A 20,309-nucleotide genomic window follows, 5' to 3' on the forward strand; every position below is an offset into this window, starting at 1 on the left:
TAAATGCATTTCCTGAACGCCGGCTGTTAAAGCTAATTGATTTATTGGCTCTCTATATAGTGTACTATTGTCTTTGCACTCATGGGACAAGGAAGCTCTTGAGAACAGAACGAAATTCTGCCACTGCAGCGTGACAGCTGAAGGGGGCTCTTTTTTTTTTAATATAACGTGCAAGTTTCCAGAGCTAACAGAAATCCTCCCAGTGCTGATAGACTCATAATGGATGTGGTCTTCCAACACTGTAACAACACTGGGAAGCAGCAGCACTGGCAGTGCGTTGCTTCCTTTTAATCAGAGGGCTTCCATTGTAAAGTATTTACATTCAAGCAAATGCAAAGCTCTTGTCAAAAGAAGAGAAATAGGAAACTCCCTTCATCATCTGTTTGGAGTTTTTACTTTACAGACAGCAGTCAAATATTCAGTAGGAACTCATATTTCTCCCCGCTGATGAAAACAGCTTTAAAATTCATGGGATAGCCAAATATTTGTTATTATCTCTTGCTTTTAGGTTTTATGTAAATGAGTGCCCATAAGATGAAAGCAAGCGCTTGGTAGCAGGTGGGAGCCAACTCACATAATCATACCAATAAAAAAGCCCTGAGGAAAAACAAAATAAAATGAAAAATCAATACAAGATGTTGTTCTCCAGATATGCCATTACAAGGCAGCATTCCAGAGCCACACCACTGTGCTCATCAGAGGGCGATCAGGGTAAGCCAGGGGACCAATCCTCCCCCCTTGTGTGTGTATGTAGAAATTCTCATGCCACAGGATACCCTCATGGGGACAAAAGGGAGCTTCCATTTCCACCCAGACAGGAGTGATTTCCACCCCTAGACCTTGTGGGCCACCTCTTGCTCATGGCTCGCAGCCTGTGCAGTGACATCTCTGTGGCAGTGAATACACGGATGGTCAGTGCTGATCCATGGAGGCATTCAAGGCCAGACTGGATGCGGCCTCAGGCAGCGTGATTTTGTGCCTGGTGGCTGACAACAGCAGGGGTTGGAAATGGACAGTCCTGAAGGTCCCTTCCAAGCCAATCATTCTGTGGCTCTACAATTTCTAAGGTCCCTTTCAAACTGCAGTGGGCTGTGCAGTGCTGGAGGCAGAGCTCATGGAGTGCCCTCCCACCCATCCCCATGGGTGCAATGCCTGATCCACACCACATCCCCCAGACGCAATGACAAATTACCCTTGGGTGCTGCAGGGAGATGCAAGGGAATTAAGAAATGAATAATTAAACTCAGAGAAATAGGAGATGCTGAGGGAAGCTGGAATGATGAGAGGCTGGCAGCCATGTCCTGAGTTAGCCTGGCCAGGCTGTGCTCAGTGTCAGCCCTAGCTGCTGTGTACAAGGGAAGTCACCCCACGCGTGGGCACCTGTGCTGCTTTGCAAACACTAAACACATCTTCAACCAGCAAATCACCACATCCCTTCCCTCTCTTCAAGCCTCCTGCCTTCTCAGGACAGCAAACTGGTCACTGTCTGAAGGGTGGCAATACCTACACGAGCCTTTGCTATAGCAACACAGCACATCCACACGCACAGCTTCCTCTCGTAACCATTAGCGCTTCACCTATTCATTCCTTAAAGCATCAACATCTCATCAAAATCAAGTGTTAAAATCCCGGCTCTTATCACTGTTAGTACTCATAATCCTTTTTCCAGAGGAGGTGTTTCCAAATCACGTTAAATCTTTCATCTTCCTTCCGATTAATTTCAAGCTCCTTACTGAATCCAACAGGATATGTTTTAAACCCCCCTGTTGCAGCCTTTCAGGCTTTTAGCCAATCCTGCTAACCCTGAGCATCCAGCCAAATTCTAGGAGCACTTTGTTTTCGGCCGCATCGGGAGCTCAGGGTTTTAGAAGAATGTGATCACAACAACTCCTCTATGGTCTCAACACAGTGGATAATTTAAATTATGAAGACTGCTGAAGCCTGATTAGTTTGTTCTACGGCCCATCAGCAGCCCTGTGGCCTTGAACGCAGCCGAGTCCACTCACCAATTTCTGTAAGTTTAACAAAAGAGTGAATCTAGCATAATTTTACCAGCCTTGTCTGACCTGGGGAAAGCACGGTGCTCGAAATACAGATACAGGTCCACATCAGACCCACCCCGTATCGCCAGAAAAGTTTATCCTAGGATGAGGAATCATCTGGGGATGCTACTGAGCCACCAAAATGGCACATCCTAAACTTGCCTTCGATATACAAGTAACAGGGAACAGCACCGACCCCCACTTAATTCTTCTCTAAAAGAATCAGAAAGCAAGGAAAAGGTGAAGAGGAAGAGCAGTTAACCTCTGGCGACCAAAGGTGCACTTGATCTGTTATTTTGTATTCTATACTCTTCAAAGAGCAATATAAACAGAATTATTTATGCCCGGCAAAATGTTGCTTAATTACTTATGCACCACTGTTTGCTTGTATTTTAAGCTCTCTCTACCACCCACAGGCAGACGTTAAACAGCTGCTAAAAGCTAGCTTTAGTCTTGCCTGTTTGAAATTAGCATACTTGAGCTTTGAAAAAACTTTGTTGCCAATTTACATATGCATAGAGACTGATATTTAGACTCACCATATGATATGTCCCTCAAGAGCTTTTCTTATTGCCTCCATCCTCAGGTCTCAACCTAGAGACTGTAAATCTAGCAGGTGATTAATTCTATACCCTTGAGAAACTAGCAATTAGCACTTGCAACCAGTAAAAAATTGTCATTTCAAAACCCTGTTTACTATGCCCATGTATTTTCTATGAACTCACGGTTAGCTCGAAATAGATGGGTACGGCAATAGATTTGCAGCCTATTCCGTCTCTTTATGGAAAAATATAATATAGCTCCCAGCTAATCAACCTATTAAACACACCGAGAGGGATTAAATAATTGGCATTCCTTTTTTCATATATAAAATGGGAAGATGTAGCAAGCATGGAAATACTCTACATGATGTTTTATGTTAGCAGACCTTAATCAGCTCATTTCAACACGATGACTTTGTAGGGTTTACCTGTTTTGTGTCAATTCTTATCTCTGATAGCTGAAATTACCGCACTTCCAGATGTTCTTATGCATTATTGAGGTCTTCCGCAGGAGATGCTGGAAAAGGTAAGATAAGGTTTTATTTCTTTGTAGTAGTCACAACGCTGAGATCAAAGGCAGCAAAGTGCAGTGCTTACTATTGAAAACTATGATGAACTTCACATTTATTTTCGAGTAGAAAATCTATCACAAAACTGCTCATCAGTCCTTAACTGTTTCAAGTGTAATCCACTGCACCGCTGCAGAAGGATTTGAAGATCTGGGGGTGCTTTCTCTAAAAGGGGATGCTTTAATACTCACTGAACGTGCACCCATCGGCAGCGTGCACAACAAACCACGGCACACAAAAAGCCCATACTGAAAGTCTGCCTTGCAGGGAAAGGAGCGGACGCGTGGACCTGGGGGAGCAGGGTCCCTGTTATAGGATAATCCCACTTGAGTGTTTCCTCTGAGCTGCACAAATCTTCACTAAATGGCACCTTCATGGTGGGGGGGGTGGGAGGTGGGAGGGGGGAAATGCTGCTGCTCCTCTCCAGCCTGAGAGGGGCTCTGAGGGATTTTGGAAATACACCGAGCCAAACTTTGGTGTAAAATGACCACAGCCACATTTCCTGCATCTTCTTTGTCAAAAGCAGGGAATCGGTGGTGAATGTAAAAACGGTCACTGAAGGGAAGATGACTTCTTGCTCCCCCACCCCCAGTATGTGGGGGGCTGCTGCAGAACCAGCCGGACCTTCTTCCCACTAATTACATCATCAGATGATCCTACTGTTAAAATCAGTCGCGGGGTACCTGTACACAACTACAGCCCTGCTTCTAATTACTATTTTAGTCTCTTTTTCCTTCTGACATGTTGGTGATAGATCATTATTTTTTCAGCAATTTGTTCGCATTTATATGCAATATAATTGGATCTGATTAATTATTATGATTAATGACTGCAGAATTTCCTTGCGAAGCTATTAATACTGGTAGTATCAAATGAAAGACATGGACAAATTAAAGCCAATGGAGTCCTGTTGCTTGTACTTACAATGCCGGGGCTGAAGTAACCCTTTGCTGCTCTCAGCTCTGCAATAAATCTGAGGGTTTAATGGGTATTTCCCTGCAGACCTGCGCGTATTCAGTGGGGATGAAAACACAACTACGGGGTCAGAGAGAGATTTAATTTTTAAGTGAATTAATGCACTCAACATTATATATTTTTGGATGTATTTTAAATGAGTTCAACAGCATTATTCTAGAGCTGTACTGATTTAAAGTCAGGGAACTCCGGCCAAAAGAAAAGGCTGGGAAATATTTCTAAACAATCCCAGATACCCTTATCCTTTCTTCAGGTCCGGAGTGCAAGAAAACTTGACAATAAAAGCCGTTAATTTCCATTAAATGTCAAATTACAACATTTCTGAAGGACGTATTTTTGTGGTGTGTGTTGTATTTTAAATTACACTCTGGCTTAGAAATGGGATATTACATGTAAAAAAGCAAACAACGACTGAGTAGCTTAGGGGATCGACTTTCCTGCTACCTCTGGGACCTGACTTTAAATCTGTCTTTGAGCAAACTGAGGAAAAATCATTTCAGCCTAATGGCAGCAGCATATAAAAAATCAGATAGCGGGACTTCCACGCAGGTGGCAAAAAGCTTTAGAAAAAAGGGGGGTGCAGAATCAGATGAGCGATGGCGATTTTGCCTGGATTACCGTAAAGCTCAAAACTCAAAGACTTTGAATGTGATTTTAATCTGTAATATGCGACAGCGGTCCTCGTCAAACCGAGGTAGAAATGAGGGCATTGATGTTTTGGGTGCAAAGCTACTGAGAAAATGCAAAAGGGTCTCTGCCAGCCCGACATCAGAGATGCAGAATGATGCCTTCCAACAGCAGGAATCAAACAAACACCAAGCTGGGACTTCTAAAGCACCTCAGCATGGAGATTTGGAGGACACCGCAAAGATGGCTGACCCCGAGTTCTAAGAATTGCCCTGTTGCTAAAAAATGGCCAAAAGGTGACAGCCACTTTGGAACGAGAACCAGCAGGACACTGAGTATCTTTAAATCATCTAATTTATACAATTTTGATTTTAAAATGTCTTCTTAAAAACCCAAACGCAAAGGGACCCAGCCAAAACACACGTAACATTTGTAGCCAGGTGCATGGAAACCCTCACCTGCCAAACTCATCCCAGTAATGACAAGAAGCTCCAAATTACTACCATGTAAGCTGGAAGTCACGTTATACAATTACCCTTTACAAACTCTGTGCTTTCGGACACGAGAGCATCCTGGTGTTGCCATTTTGTAGCTTACACTCATAAGCTGCTCCTGCCGTAATTCCATGGGCAGGCATGTCATAAACCACAGAGTCACCAAGGATGGAAAAGACCCACAGGATCACCCAGTCCAACCACCATCACCAACAGTTCTCACTAAACCAAGTCCCTCAGCATGACATCCAAACATTCCTTGAACACCCCCAGGGTCGGTGAATCCACCACCGCCCTGGGCAGGGGAATAGCAAGAGCGGTAAACATGCTGTTGGAATCACATTTCTCATGCAATATCTATGGCAGGTCATACACCAACTGCACGTCACTGCAAATAAGAAGCAGGAATAAAAAACGAGCTTTCCTTGCATGTTAAGCTGGGCCCTTTTGTCCCAGAAGAAAGGTAGGAGATAATACAGAACAATCACATGTAACAGCTAAGAAGTGAAAAAAAATAGTAATGAGGAGTTCAGTAGTATCGTTAAATGAAACACCATTGGAATTCCACCAGGAGAATCATGACCATGGATGCACACAGCAGCATGAAACAACTGGGGACTCACTCAGAAACTGTGAGTGCTTCACCTGCCCAGGAAAACAAAAAGCTGTTAAACCTCTTATAATCCATGACTGCTAATCAAAAGGCTTTGCTTACACCAGAAGCAGAACCACTTGCTTACATTTCAGATCTATTCTCATGTGTCTTTATCTGACTTTGTCCTAAGGAAACTTGCAGTCTGTCCAATTAAAAGTACACGGGAACCTTCATTTCATCAGTTGCCTTCGTATTTTCAGGCTCCCCTCTGCACCCAGGTAGGCAGCATTAGCCCATATTGTATGCAGAAGAGATTATCTGAAGAAGCACACATCTCTAATCTGAAGATGAAAAACAATGTCCCGAGAGCCTTTAAAATGGTTTCATAGAAAATGAGGGCGAGATTATTTTGTTCTCCTGTTTTCATTTTTCTTGGGGGGCTTTAATCATTTTTTTAATAAAGACAGTTGAGATAACTGAAATATCAGCTCAGAAGCCACTGAGGAAACAACATTTAGACCACAGTAATAGAACAGGCAAATGTGAGCATCATAATCTTCTAGCATCTTTTGCACTGTATTAACAAAACACAGCATCATCAATCTCCCAGTGTTGTTTTTCACCTGACTACCACCTTTTGCCTTGCACACCCCAAGGAGCGTAATTACAGTCACAAAGCATATGTATGGGAGTTTGAAAAGGAGAGAATAAAAATGATTTTCGCACTTTGGCAAGCAGGCAGAGCCCCGTGCTTCTCTTCTTGCAACGTTATCAAAGCTTAAGCACTTTTTGTTTAACATAAAATTTAGTACAGCGCTGGAGTTCAACAGCGTGAAGAGTCTCCATGTAACAGAGGTGTCCTGAATGAGCCTCTGTATTCCAGCACAACTGCAGAACGAATAAATAGCAACTTTAGACAGAAGACTTACTATTTACATGCATTTCCTTGCTAAAAACTGCCCTTGAAAGCAAAATATGCCTAGAAGAAGGACATTATATATATATATATACAATATATTTATATATATATATATATAAATCCACTGTTCGAAACACCCATCTAACAAAATTTTAGGTGAAACACAGATTTGTATCCTTACTTTTTCTTTCAGCTGTGAAAGACAAGAGGTTGAGTGCACAGCAAGAAGTAGAAATTCAACAGAAAAATAAATACTCCACAATGCTGAAGAAACCTGAACTCCACAGCCATTATTTCCAGACAGCCAGCACAAAGAGTCTTTAGACCTTAAGCTTACCCTAATTTAAGATAAGGGAAGCCAACTGAATGTCGTTAATTATTATCTCCTGAAAAGCAGTGCCACATTCATGTGCCACAGAGGTATATTAGAGTTCAAAGAGAGCCTCTTGTTTATTTCCACCTTCTTTAGACATACCACTGTCCTTGTGTTTTCTTCTACTACGCAACCTGTGCAATATGCAAGAGCTGCCTGAAGACACGCTCCACTTCAGGCTGTGCATGGAGAGGTATTAACCAATTTGGAACAGCTGAGAGTATTTCTGCATCTCTGAGACACGTCTTCTCGCCTTTACCTTGGGTGAAACAGTGAGACCTAAAAATCAAGCACTTGATGAGTTCCCATGATCAGTTATTTAATTTAAGATACACATTGTGGCATCAGAAAATCTTACAAATGAAGCATTTATAAATTGGTCACATCCAGTAGCTACTAAGTCTGATCTGTTACCTGTCCTCAGTTACACAAAGAAAACACTTAGTGAAATTCAAGTACATGCTTAAGGCCAGTTAATGGCTATTTTTCCCTCATTAAGACAACAAACATCACTGACAAGGAAGGTAGCTTGTAATTCTTCTCTCCCACTCATAAAACCAAAAGAAGATAGAAATAACTTCAACCTCTCTCTACTTCTTGTAATAACATGAAAGCAACAGGAAACTGACTATCAAAGTAGAAAAAGGAGGGTGATTTTATCTATGCATACACCATTGGCAAGACCATTAATGGGACAATCTATTATAGGACAACTCTTCTAAAGTTCAGCTTTCACAAACAGTGTTTAAAGATTTTAAAGCTTCCTGAGAAGTGCTACAGGACTGACTGGAGTCTGCAGAACCCACAGCAGGCAGAGAGCATCAAGAAGGTCCACCTATGTAGTGTACTCAGAAGATGCCATTCCATCACCTCTGAGGTCCCATCCAACCCATGTCATTCTATGATTCTGTGACTTGAGCATGACCTAAATTACTCGTGTGGGTAACAAATTTCTGATGCCAAGGCCTTCCCTCATTTCCTACATAAAGACCCAGAAGATCCAGCAGCAGACAGATGCCTTAGGGCGTGTTTTGACTAGCTGTGCCTGTACCTTTCCCAGTAGGGCAACAGGAGGGCTTTCCTGTGTGTGTGTGTAGGGGGGGAAAGCAGCAGAATTCACGCCTCTTGCTAAAACTCCAGCTGAATTTGCATCCCTCAGCCTCAAATTATTCAAAAACAGTGAACACATACACGTCTATATATAACATGCCTATAGATATCTTTTATGGTATTACGAAACCAGATGATATAAAATACATAAAATTAAACAGCTAAGTTAAATAAGACGGTAGAAGGCATCACAGCGTTTATCCCCATGGCTGGGGATAAACAGAGGTTTCATGTAGGTATGGGGCCAGGAGTGCAATGGGGCATGGGATCCTGCAGTGAGCACTGCTTCCCATCCCACCCCACTGCCTCAGCTCCGTGCAGCCACCATGGATTGTTTTACAAAGAAACAAATTGAAAGCAGCTCTGAGGGTTACCGAGTGAAGTTCAAGCACGTTGCTTTCAAATTTCCTCGTAAATAAAAATACACGGGAAAGAGAAGAGCTGGCAGTAGCTCGGTGCATCCCTCAAGCATGGTTCAGAGCCCTCAGCGCACTGCTCTGCTTTTATAAATTAGATATCTTGTCATCTTATCGTGGAGACCAGGAAAATTGTGGCAAACTTTATCTGCTAAGTGAACCCTAATAACCTCGACTTTAACTTCAAGAAAATTACACGAGGAAGCATTTCCCAGCCTTGCAAGTTGTGAGAGACACGGTACTTTCTTTTTTCCCATCTCCCTGAGCGTTATTAACCCTCCTGCAGAGCCCCACAGACCCCCAGCAGCTGGTGCTGCCCACGGGCTCCAAGCAGCAGCCAGCCTTGGCAGCGTATCTGCTGTAAGAGCTTATGGCACACAGGCTGACTAAAGCTCACAACAGGTGATGGAAAGAATTTAAAGAAAATCACAGTCTTTGGAATCAGAACCGTTGCACTGTTAGGGTGGTTTCTCATGGAAAATGGTCTATTTTCCAATCAGATGGATGGGGCTGTTAATTACAGTGCCATGCTCGATGCCTTCATCTCTCTGAAAGCAGTCAGTACTGACTCACTGCAGCCACAGCAGCCAGGTGCAATGCTGGTGCTCTCCATGCAGACAGCTCAGAGGTGAGCTGGGCAGTTGCTGGTGCTCAACAGTTCCAGCCTTCCTGGCTTTTAAATGAGAGCCTTGGAGTGTTACATGGATAGTATGCAAGTATGGAAAACTGCAACTATGTTCTGGAGCACAGCTTTGCAAGAAAAACTTGTAGCAACCTATAGTAGCTTGGAAAGGTGCAATTAAGCAATAAAATGCGCCATTGAAACAAGACTGCAAAGATTTTTCTGTTAATAGTCAGCAAATTTTGGGGTGTCATCCTGTAACACTTTTTAGCAACTTACTTGGCAATACGGCAGCTCAGTGCCTGAACAAGCCAGCACTGCTCAGCAGCACAGGGGGACTGGTGACGAAATGATCATAGAATCACAGCATGGACTGGTTTGCAAAGGCCCACAGTGCTCATCCAGCTCCAACCCCCTGCTGTGTGCAGGGTCACCAACCAGCAGCCCAGGCTGCCCAGAGCCACGTCCAGCCTGGCCTTGAATGCCTGCAGGGATGGGGCATCCACAGCCTCCCTTAACGCAAGAACTCTGATTGTGCCATTCACCTTCAATGTTTCATCCAAAAAACATCGCTATTTTTGATGAGCAGAGTCCAAACCTCTTTAACATACACACAGAAATGTGCCTGAACACTCAGCTGGTCCAGCAATTCTCTGAGACTGCATGGAGGGGCTCCTTTTCCTCCCAGTGTTCTCAGATCTTAGGGACACAGCATTCTGAATCTGTTTCCTTCCAGGAGTTTTATTAAATCTGCTCTCTCCTTTGCTTTCAGACTTCCCAATCTTTTTTAATTATCATTAATAATCTTGAGCTTTGACTTCAAGCACAAAGAGCATGGGTTACAGTTCTGACAGGAGCACCGGAATACTTTCCATCAATCTGAGCACCATGCCTTCCTTTTTAGGTTCAGAACAGACTTTTTCTCATTGCAGGCAGAATTAGAATTTCACCCACAGGTTCTTCTGGTCCTTTACTATCTCACTGGGTGACCTCAAGTCACACACTGTGTCTGCATGCACATGAGAGAGGTAGTGAAGGTGTGAACAGGGTATTAAGCAAGTTGTCAAATAATACCACCCTACTCAATCAAGCTTTCAAAGGCAAAAGGGAAACCCTGCCACAGGTGGGTCAGGTGCACCTCAAAGCCTAACCGTGACCTCTGAGAGCACTCACGGATTGCCTTAAGGAAACCTCCTCTCACATCACTTATTGAAGATGCAAATTCAGACCTGCCTAGTAAAATACTTCATGTTTAACGTGGGGAAGTTGTGGGGAAAATCACAAGGTTGCTGAGCTTTCTACCCCAGGCTGACACATCATCACACTGGTATCTAATCTAAGAAATGCTCACCTGCACTGCTTGAGCCAACCCTGCTCCCACAGCAAGGAATGTGCAGCCTGGCTGCTGGGTACAGCTCTGCCTTGGAGAGCTGCATGGGAGAGCACAGTGTGGACCATCAGACCCCACTGAGGGCCACGGGGAACAGGAGTGCACAGCATGGGACCACCACATCGCTGTAGGTATGATGGGAATGAGTAAACACACCCCACAGAGGTCAGCCTTGAGGAAAGAAACCAAGTTAAGGAGTAAGTTCATGCGGGCAAGCCAGACTATTAGCAAGGAACATATAATAAAGGACTTTGTTTAAACAAGCTGAGTTTCTAAATTTGCAGAGATATCACTAAAGCAATATATTGGTCACATCAGGAACCTCGTATTTCTTGACAAGTAGGAAAGGAAGAGGAGTGCTCTGCAGTTTACTTTCTACAGCAACGTTCACTGCCGTGCAGCCCCTGCTTTCAGCACCCCATCCTGCATCACCACAACCCCTCGTGCCACAAAAAGCAGGGCGCAGCGCTGCAGCCCATGCCCACGTGTGACACTGTGACACACCATCCCGATCAGCACCTGGCTGGGGGGTCCTGGCACAGAGCCCTCGAGCAGCACACAAAGCTGCTGCCCTGAGCATGGATGGAGAGCATAGTTATTAAAGGAGGGAGCAGACCAGGCTGCAATTACACCCTGTTAATCCTCTTAAAACTGAGGTATTTCTTCACTGCGATAATTATTTGCACAGGGTGGAAATAACAACCATATAGAACAAATTAAAACTTTACCTTCAGATGCTACCTCAATTGTCATGCAGATCTTCATTTGGCCTGAAAAAAGACCCTTAATACCAGCCCCTCTCCCAGCAATCAGAACAAGCACGTGACGTCATGGCTCAACTAATTCCAAGTTTGCCTGATGCGTTTTGCTGCGCGGTTCCCTCCGTGCAGCCTCGCACTCAAAGCAGCGCGGTCAGAAACCTCCCTGATTAAAAGAGTGAGCAATACATCAAGTGTTGCGGGGCCTTCCGTGTGCTACACCTGGGATGGGAGGAAAGACACATCAAATGGCCGGCACTGGGCACAAACTGCTTGTCGAGGCTTTTTTCTTTTCAACACAACCATCGCCCGTCTAAATGTCATGCTGGGATTCAGTTAACTGAGGCGGCAGGTTCTTAAAATGCAGAATTTATGATGTTGAAATTCTCCAAACGCGAGACTGGAAAGGGAAAAAATAAGCCGACTTTTATTTATTTCCTATATAAATGTAGGCCATTTAGTCCTTCCCCCAAATACGCGCCGATTAGATGAGTCGGACAGTAGTCAATTCATTTTGCATAGGAATGGCTCATTAAAAAAAAAAAAAGAGCCCCACATTTGTATTAGGCTCCGATTGGACAGTGTGCGAAATGAATTTACGGTGTCACTCAGAGATGCAGCAGGACTAATGAGGGAGGGATACGGCACGGCTAAATCTGCGCTGCATTCATTCCCTCCGCTGGTGCAGCTCGCCAAATGGAGGTGTCCCTCATTATGTATGTGTCTCAGGAGCTTTCTTTAATATTTTAATAAATAACAACATCAGCCCAACAAGAAATTAATGAATAGTATCATTAATAATGAGCCGGAGTCTTGTAGTGATGGGACAGATATTAAATTGAACCACAGTGGTGCTATCTCTGGAGACTTGGGAATTTTCCAGCGGCAAACAAGGCCACCGAATGAGGCAGCCACCGCGCCATGCCAACAGCTTTTACAACAGGTTGGGAGTAATAAAAGAGGATTTTCTGCACGATAAAGTTAAGCCTTAGAAAATCTGCTGGTGGAGATCGGTGTGAAAAGTACTGCCAAACGTGATCCTTAATTAAACTTTAATTAAGATAAAGCTCTTTCCTTTAAAAGGCGGGTTGGGGGGGGGTGGGGGGGGGAAGAAGAGGGGGAGCAGCAGCAAAAAGAGTGTCGGCTATTTTCCTCCCAGTTTGGGAACTGAAATAATTCTGCATTTAAATCACAGAAAACTGCATTCAAACGCATTAAATCCTCAGAACCTGGGGAATTCAGAACCACGGATGCAGCGCTGTGCTGTGCCCCCTCACATCCATGGGACCCAGCACCCCAATGGGCTCTCTTAAGGCTCAGAATTTGTTCCTTTCATTGTAATATCACATATGCGCAGATAGATGTAGTACATGGAGTAAAGAAAATAGCATGCACAATCCCTGTGTATGGGAAACATTCTCAGAAAACAAAACGTATTTCCACCCTGGAGCCCAGGACAAAACCTCTCTGATGGGAGCGGCGCGCACCCACCATAGCAAAAGGGATGGGGATTATTAATAAGTGCCACTGAAATGAATTCATAGCCAGCTTCCCAACAAAATCAACCCCCAACGCAGCCCAGAACTGCATTTCACAGGAGCGATGGCACGCTCTTCCCAAAAATGTTTCTGGCCAGGCTGTCGGCTGCACCAGGATGGCAGAGCAGCCAATGCGCTTTGCAGGGGCCGTTCTGTTCTCATAAAGTCTCTCTAACCCAGCACACAACCAGCTCCGGTCCCTGCGTGTGGTTCATGCACAGACCATATGGAACGGGGACCGTGCATCTTTGGGAGCTTAATTAGCTACTTCTTGAGCATCTAACGCTGCTTCTGTGCCTGAGCACTTGATTTCTCTTTGAAATACGTAAGACAGCCTCACCAAAAGCAACTGCTCACCACGTCTCAAAGCCATATTTAACCCCATCTCCTGCTGCTACCTCACTATTTTGAGACTGGAGCTCCTCGCTGGCCTTTCTTCAAAGTTCAGAGCATCTATTATACTCCTGATTAAACGACGCTCTGTTATATAGCAGCTGTATTAATATTTTTAGAGAGAGGCCGATAATGTGGGAAGAATGCAACAAACAGCCCATTTCTCCACCTGGCGGTTCAGCCCCCAGCGAGCCGCTCCTCCCCACCCCACAGGCAGTGCCACATTGACTGGGTTGGGGTTTCGGAAAGGAGCAGCAGCCCCGCATTGTGGCAGCTCCCAGTCACCACCATTTCTGATCTGAAGTGTTGCCTCCCACCAAAGAGCCCCAGGGGTCCCCAGAGCCCAGGGACACCTTCCCAGCACCACAACCCCTCCAGAGGCAGCACAGTGTGTGCACCAATCCCACCCAATCATCCATCACACGAATTGGAGCTGCTGCAGAACCGGCTATTCTTTATTTACTGCACGAAAGAGACCCTAAGAGTAACTGTACGTGCTGACGTGCTCGTGCCATCCATTACCCACAGTCTGTATTTTATCAGGATGCTATTACGCTGGCAGATAATAGTTCATTTTTAGGCTGTTAGAGTAGAGATCATAAGGTTCCACCCTCGGCAGCTAAGTCTTGTAACTGCCTTTCACCGTCTGGAAGCACAGGCAATTTTTCCATAATAAAAACTGGATTAGCATGTATCAAGAAGAGGTCCCACCAGCTGTCACTTTGAAATCAGGCTGCTCCATCCGATGTTCGCGCTGATAACAGATAAACCCATAAATGACAAGCAGTTTTCCTGTATTTATCTAATAAGTGGCTAATACAGGCCAGCATCTTCTCCAATAAAACAATATAAAGAGAAGGAAGAAGCAGGCTTAGTTCTATTGGAATTAAATATGAACTGAGCAATATTTGCACGTGAAATTGCAACATGGAAATTTATACTTTAATTTTTCACCTGTTGCTGCTTTCTTACCTTTCATTTTAATGCCCTGTTCCCACAAGTAGTTAAAAATGATTTTTTTTTTCTCAGGAACAGATTTAAAGTTTGCCAAAATCCAGCTAATTTTCAGTTCTTTATTACTGGCCTCTGTGGGTGGATGTGGATATGTTAGACAGAAAACAAGCTGGCTATGAAAGAATGGATCCTGCAAGTGTATTTCAAGGAGCAGCAGCATGCTGGATGAGCAGTGGTGACACAGCTTCAAAGACAAGCAAAAGGAAATCTTATTCATTTCTTCTGCACTATATTAATGAAGCTATTGCTCACCTTCTCATTATTAGTAATGACGCAACTCCAAAATCACAGCTAAAAACGTACCGAGAATTAGTCTTACAGTGAGAAAAAACATCATTCTGCTGAAGGTAATGCAGAAATCAGGGCTAGCTCAGCTACATTAATAAAGCAGGAAAAAAATCATCAACAAAAGACTGATGACTGGTTAATAACGAAATACAAAAGAGCTGTCCTGATGAAAGACTGCATTTTCCATCCAGCTTTGAAACCAAATGTTACACTTTGGCTATGTAACTCCAGAAGAGTGTGGATGAAAAACAAAGATGTTCCCATTCCACCTGCACCCTGTGAGCAGAGCCCAGCTTGCAGCCAGCCCTGCCCCTGTGCTGGGAGCATACAGCTCTCCTCTCCCAGCACCCGCTTTCTGGATCCCATTTCTAATTGTATCCACTCTTCCTCCTGAGCCTCTGCTTTAGATGCCTGCATGGCACTGATAAAGCAGCACCACATGAAAAGAATTTCTTTCTCACAAGGAGAGGATTCTTTCAGAGATTTTTCTTACCAACACAAAGTTTTTCAGACCACAGCAGCCTGGCTTTACAGAAGAATGGTGTGAACTCCTCGCAGCACCCTTGACTACAAAACCACCATTTCAATAGAGAGCCCCCCAGTGTCAGTGAAGGATGCAGAGCGGGGGATGCCGCTCCTGGGAGGACAGAAGGGAGAGCCTTTATGGGGAATATCAGCACTGCCATTGGGCCAGAGGCTCCCCGAACACAGCAAACCCTCAGCTCAAGACACAGCTTCCTACACAGACTAACACAGCAACACCACACAAGTGCAGTCACCTCCTGTGCTTTGCTGTATTTATAGTCATAGAATCACAGAATCTCTAAGGTTGGAAAAGTCCAACCCTCCTCCCTCTCCCTCCATGCCCACTGCCCACAGTGCCACATCTCCACGGCTCTGGGACACCCCGAGAGCTGGTGGCCCCTCACTCCCTGTGCTGCTGTGCCACTGCCTGACTGCTCCTTGGAGAAGGAATGGTTCCTAGTATCCCACCTGAACCTCTTCTAGCGCAACTTACAGTCACCACCTCTCATTCCATCACTCTCATCCTAGCCTACCCTCCTGTTCCTGATTTTCACTATCAATTGGTTTATATTTTGATGCCCAAGACTTCATTTCCATTATCACTACTTCACTTTGTGTCACCACAGATACTAAGAAATGAGACAAAATGAGGCTTGTTCGGTGCCCCCTCCCCCCCCCCCCACCAGTCCTGGTGGGGCAGGGAGGGCGCTCGGGAAGCAGCGGCTTTGCCCACTGCAGAGGAAAATGGCACACATTGCTTTTCCTCTGGCTGCACAGCAGACGGAGGCGTGAAGGAAACTCGTCACTGGCTCCGAACCAAGAACCCGCAGCGAGCTAAAGGCAGCTTTCACCAGCAAGGGGAAGAGAGGAGAAAACAGCACTTGTTGGTCACAGGAGAGGGGGAGCAGAAGGCCAGAGGGCAAATTCCACTTGCAACATGCAACATATTTTGGTGGGCTGAATCCATTCCCTGACCATCAGAAGAGCTTTGGCTGCAGAGAGCGGCACGCGGCACTGGAGTCAGCAAGCTCCTGTAGGTGTGGGAGCAGAGAGCTGGAAATGCACAGAACAATTAGCTGATGAGTAATGAGAATGCACCGCGCTGCCTTGCTTCGCGGTGGTTCTGGTTGTGCTGTCCCGCGCTGGGAAAGCAACTTCTCATTTTCCCCTTTGTCTGGCCAGGAACGTGGGAAGGGAAGCAGGCTGGGATGGAGGGCAGGCTCACTAATGGGTTTGTTTATTGCATTTTTGTGGCATTGTTTTACTTATTGCTTGGAAGAAATATTTTTTAAAAAATCGTAAGAACAGAAAAGGGGAATTGTTAGCGAGAAACCACAGGCACCAAAGTTCTTGGTGCTTCCAAGGCGTCTGGCATGCAAAGGCTGCAAAATCCCTCACAAACTGATAAGCACTACCTGTCTTATAGTGCTGATGCACACAAAGATTAAGAGACTTTCCAAGTGTTTGGCAGGGGCAAAACTAGCAGTACGCTGCAGACTTCAAGTGCTTCTTTGCACGTATTTGATAACATTTACTTCCTAAACAAATTAAATCTGATATATAAAAAATAAACACAAAAAACCACAACACAACTTTTCCTGCCCTCAATTTAACTTTTCCATACACTTCAAGGAAAATAACACAGTCTGTCCTCAGCAGCACTGCAAAATGTGAACTAAACTACTCACCCAGAGGGTGGTGACGCACTGTTCACAGGTTGCCCAAGGAGGCTGTGGATGCCCCATCCCTGCAGGCATTCAAGGCCAGGCTGGATGTGGCTCTGGGCAGCCTGGGCTGCTGGTTGGTGACCCTGCACACAGCAGGGGGTTGGAGCTGGATGAGCACTGTGGGCCTTTGCAACCCAGGTCATTCTATGATTCCTCTACAACCAATTTTATCTGAGCAGTTCTGTTCACACACTGCGCTCTCATGGCAAAGCAAAGTGCTTTGGGGGGTAGGTTAAAGGGCATTAATTTGCATTAAAGGGCAATAATGCAAAGTGGTGTCTGTGGGCATGCACGGGGCTACAGCCCGAAACCTCTGCAGCAGCAAAAATGCATTGCTCCTCACTCAGCCACACTGTCACCTTCAGGCTCACACCTCCCCATGCTGGGCAGCCAGCCTCCAGACTACCAGACAGTGTTTGACAAAGTTCCACATCAGAGATTAAGGTCTTTGCACGGAGATTGAGGTCTACAGAAAGAAAGGAAGCGGAATAGACAGAAATGTAACATAAAATGGATTGACATCGGCTAAAGGGCAGAGCGGGGAGGGAGACAGCCATGAACACTGATTTTCTTTAGGGGAGAAGCAACCAGAAAGACGTTATTCAGCATGAGGAGTCCTGCAGTGTGTCATTTAAGCAGAAGATGACACAGAAAGTAAATACAAACTGATAGCAACCAGTGAAACCTACAGTCGCTAAACCACTCTGAGACCAACGGAGGGCCAGTTGGAGTCCCTGTTCTGCTAATTAACTAAGTAGAAAACATTCATCAACAGCATTTGTCACATAAAAAACAGCAACAATACAGCTGCCCATAGGAGGTTGGTTGTTAGACCAGGTTGGGTGCTGCACAAAGCAAGAGGTGGAACACACCTGGTGCTGCAGGAGGCGTCCTTGGGGCACATCTGCACGGTGCCCAGCACCCAGTGTTGGGGGGCATTGTGGTCAACTCCATGGCAGAAGGGACTCCATCATGAGTTTGGACCGAGCAGCACCTGGTAGATACCAGAAAACAGAAAAATAAACAGTATAAGCTTTGTGAGCAGAATACAGAGCAAGTTTACCCCGGTGTGAAGATGAGCACGATGCAGTGACCTACACAGCACGGCAGTAACACTCAACTGCAAACTCACCTGGACACACTTTACTTATTTTAGCTTGCATTATTTTCTGGGGCATCATGTCGACATATATTGAGGTTGTAATTAAACACGCCAATACAGATAAATTCAGCTCTATCCAGCATTTTTAATCGGATCACGGTTTTTAAACTCCCTTACAAGAACACAATCCATGCAGCGGATTATGTGCAAGCAATGTTTTGTTTTTCCTTCTTCTCCTGAGAGCTCCTTCTGCAGAACACACCACACAAAATGCTTCTGCTTTACTTTACAATTTAAAATGTTGGCGTCAAATATGTGCTTTTAAACATGTGTGATCCCTTAAAAGTACCACGGATCATTATAACGGGATCACATCTCCCAGTACTGCACAAGGAGCAGGCAAGATTTCAGTCCCAAAACAGAGGAGCTGCCCACCTTCCAAACACTTCCATTACGCACATACCAACAGCAAGCTATGCTGTAGCTTCTTGCTTTCAGAAAACGATACCCTTGAAAGATTATTTCCATTTTTCTGCTCTTGCTCCAGCAATTACTGCAACGCCTTTGGGGGTGGATCTGTGATTTCATGCCAGTGAAGTGAGTACAAATCATAAGCTTTTATTTATATCCCACACAGACATCACCGGAGCACATGCACACACACACATACAGCCACATACATGAGCATGCCTGTATACATATAAATGTGTGTGTGCTGAGAGCTGATCTCTCACCTCTGCTAATTTTATTAATTTCATCTTTTATTTTTAATGATCAGCTGTAGAAATAATTAGATGAAACAATGCAAATGTTTGCTAACACGTGGTGGACTGGATGATCTTTTAGGTCTTTTCCAACCTTGGTGATTCTATGACACGAGTTCTAACAATTACACACAAATATAAGATGGATTGATGAGAAAGAGGGAATATTTCCAAATTTGGCAAACATTGTGCAAGGCTTGGGAAGAAAAAAAAAAAAAGAAAAGGATTATTGCCTTGTTTTAAAAATAAAAACCCTTTGCTTATATCAAATGGGAACGAACACCCACTCGGTGTGAGCGCGTAGAAGGATGCTACGGATGAGTAAAAATAAGGAGCAAAAAAAAAAGGCAGTGAAAAATTCCTTCTCCTTCCACAAACCCCAGCAGTAATTGCACAAGAGCTGTGCCTGCAGCAGCGAGGGAGCACGAATCCTTTGTCGTCAGAGCCGTGGCTCTTCAGACCCGGACACCCCACTAATTCTGCCTTAACAGATCATATTAAAGCTTGGCAAACCCACCAGGCTTTTAACGTTATCAGGTCAAGCACGCACCCACTTCTGCCTGTGAAACCTACAATAAAAATAATACTTTGCACTTCTGTGGAGCCTTTCATCTGCAGATCTTAAGGTGCTTTGCAGATACTGCATAATTAAGCCTCGAACCATTCCACGAGTTGGGTGATGGAAACGTTTAACGGTAACACACACAGCAGTGCTACCAGCTTAGGACAGAAGCCAGGAGTCTTTTTTCTTGTCAGCAGAAAGCAGGGGAGGTTTGGACAGATCAACATTGTTGCCCAGACCAGAAGCATGGTCTCCTTGTTTCAGAATGCATGGAGAGATGGAGCTGATCTCAGGACATGCTCACCTCCATGGCTCCTGCCACATCCCTATGCACATGGGCTAGAGAGGGCTGAGCCAAGCACCGTTACCAAAAGTAACCCAGAAAACAAACCAAAACCCAGTTATCTCTGAGGGCACCCAGACATGAACACAGCTAAACAATGACAGGGGTCAAAAGGAGCAGCAGTAGGTTGGAAAAATAAACATCCCCAGTGCACAAGGGGTTACAGAGCCTGCAACGCCTACCCAGAGGTTTTCAGTCTTCAGTCTTACCCAGTGAGGCTGTGGATGCTCCCTCCCTGGAAGCACTCAAGGTCAGGCTGGATGAAGCTGTGAGCAACCTGCTCTAGAGGGAGGTATCCCTACCTATAGCAGGGGGTTGGAATGAGATGGATCTTACAGGTCCCTTCCAACCCAAACCATTCTATGATTCAGGAACAGGGACTCCCTTGGCTTCAGCACAGGCTCTCAGGGAGTGTTTCCCCTCTGCCTGACACCAGAGCTCAAGTTCTGAGAAGGAGTGGGGTGGAAGCATCCCTGGGGATGGGCACATGCTGGCAGCCTGCACAGAGCTCCAGGTGCCCAGTGTTCGGCCAGCACAGAGCACCGTTGTGCAGCACTCCTGCTTTTGCTTTCAAGAAAACCACACTCATAATAAGCAGAAATTCATATCCAACAGGATGAC

General features: G+C 45.0%; 1 long non-coding RNA gene across 1 annotated transcript in view; it reads right to left on the minus strand.

Annotated features, from left to right (window-relative positions):
* Nucleotides 1–17,912, minus strand: part of LOC116653699 (uncharacterized) — an 88,272-nt gene extending 70,360 nt beyond the window's left edge. Inside the window, exons 1-2 of the long non-coding RNA XR_004308076.2 lie at nucleotides 17,790–17,912; nucleotides 3,013–3,101 (exon numbers count right to left, since the gene is read on the minus strand). This is a non-coding gene — a long non-coding RNA (uncharacterized LOC116653699). The remainder of the gene's footprint in view (nucleotides 1–3,012; nucleotides 3,102–17,789) is intronic.
* Nucleotides 17,913–20,309: the final 2,397 nt, after the last annotated feature.

Source organism: Coturnix japonica, chromosome 7, assembly GCF_054131305.1.
Source record: "Coturnix japonica strain WE chromosome 7, WE-NBRP24, whole genome shotgun sequence".
NCBI lineage: Eukaryota > Metazoa > Chordata > Aves > Galliformes > Phasianidae > Coturnix > Coturnix japonica.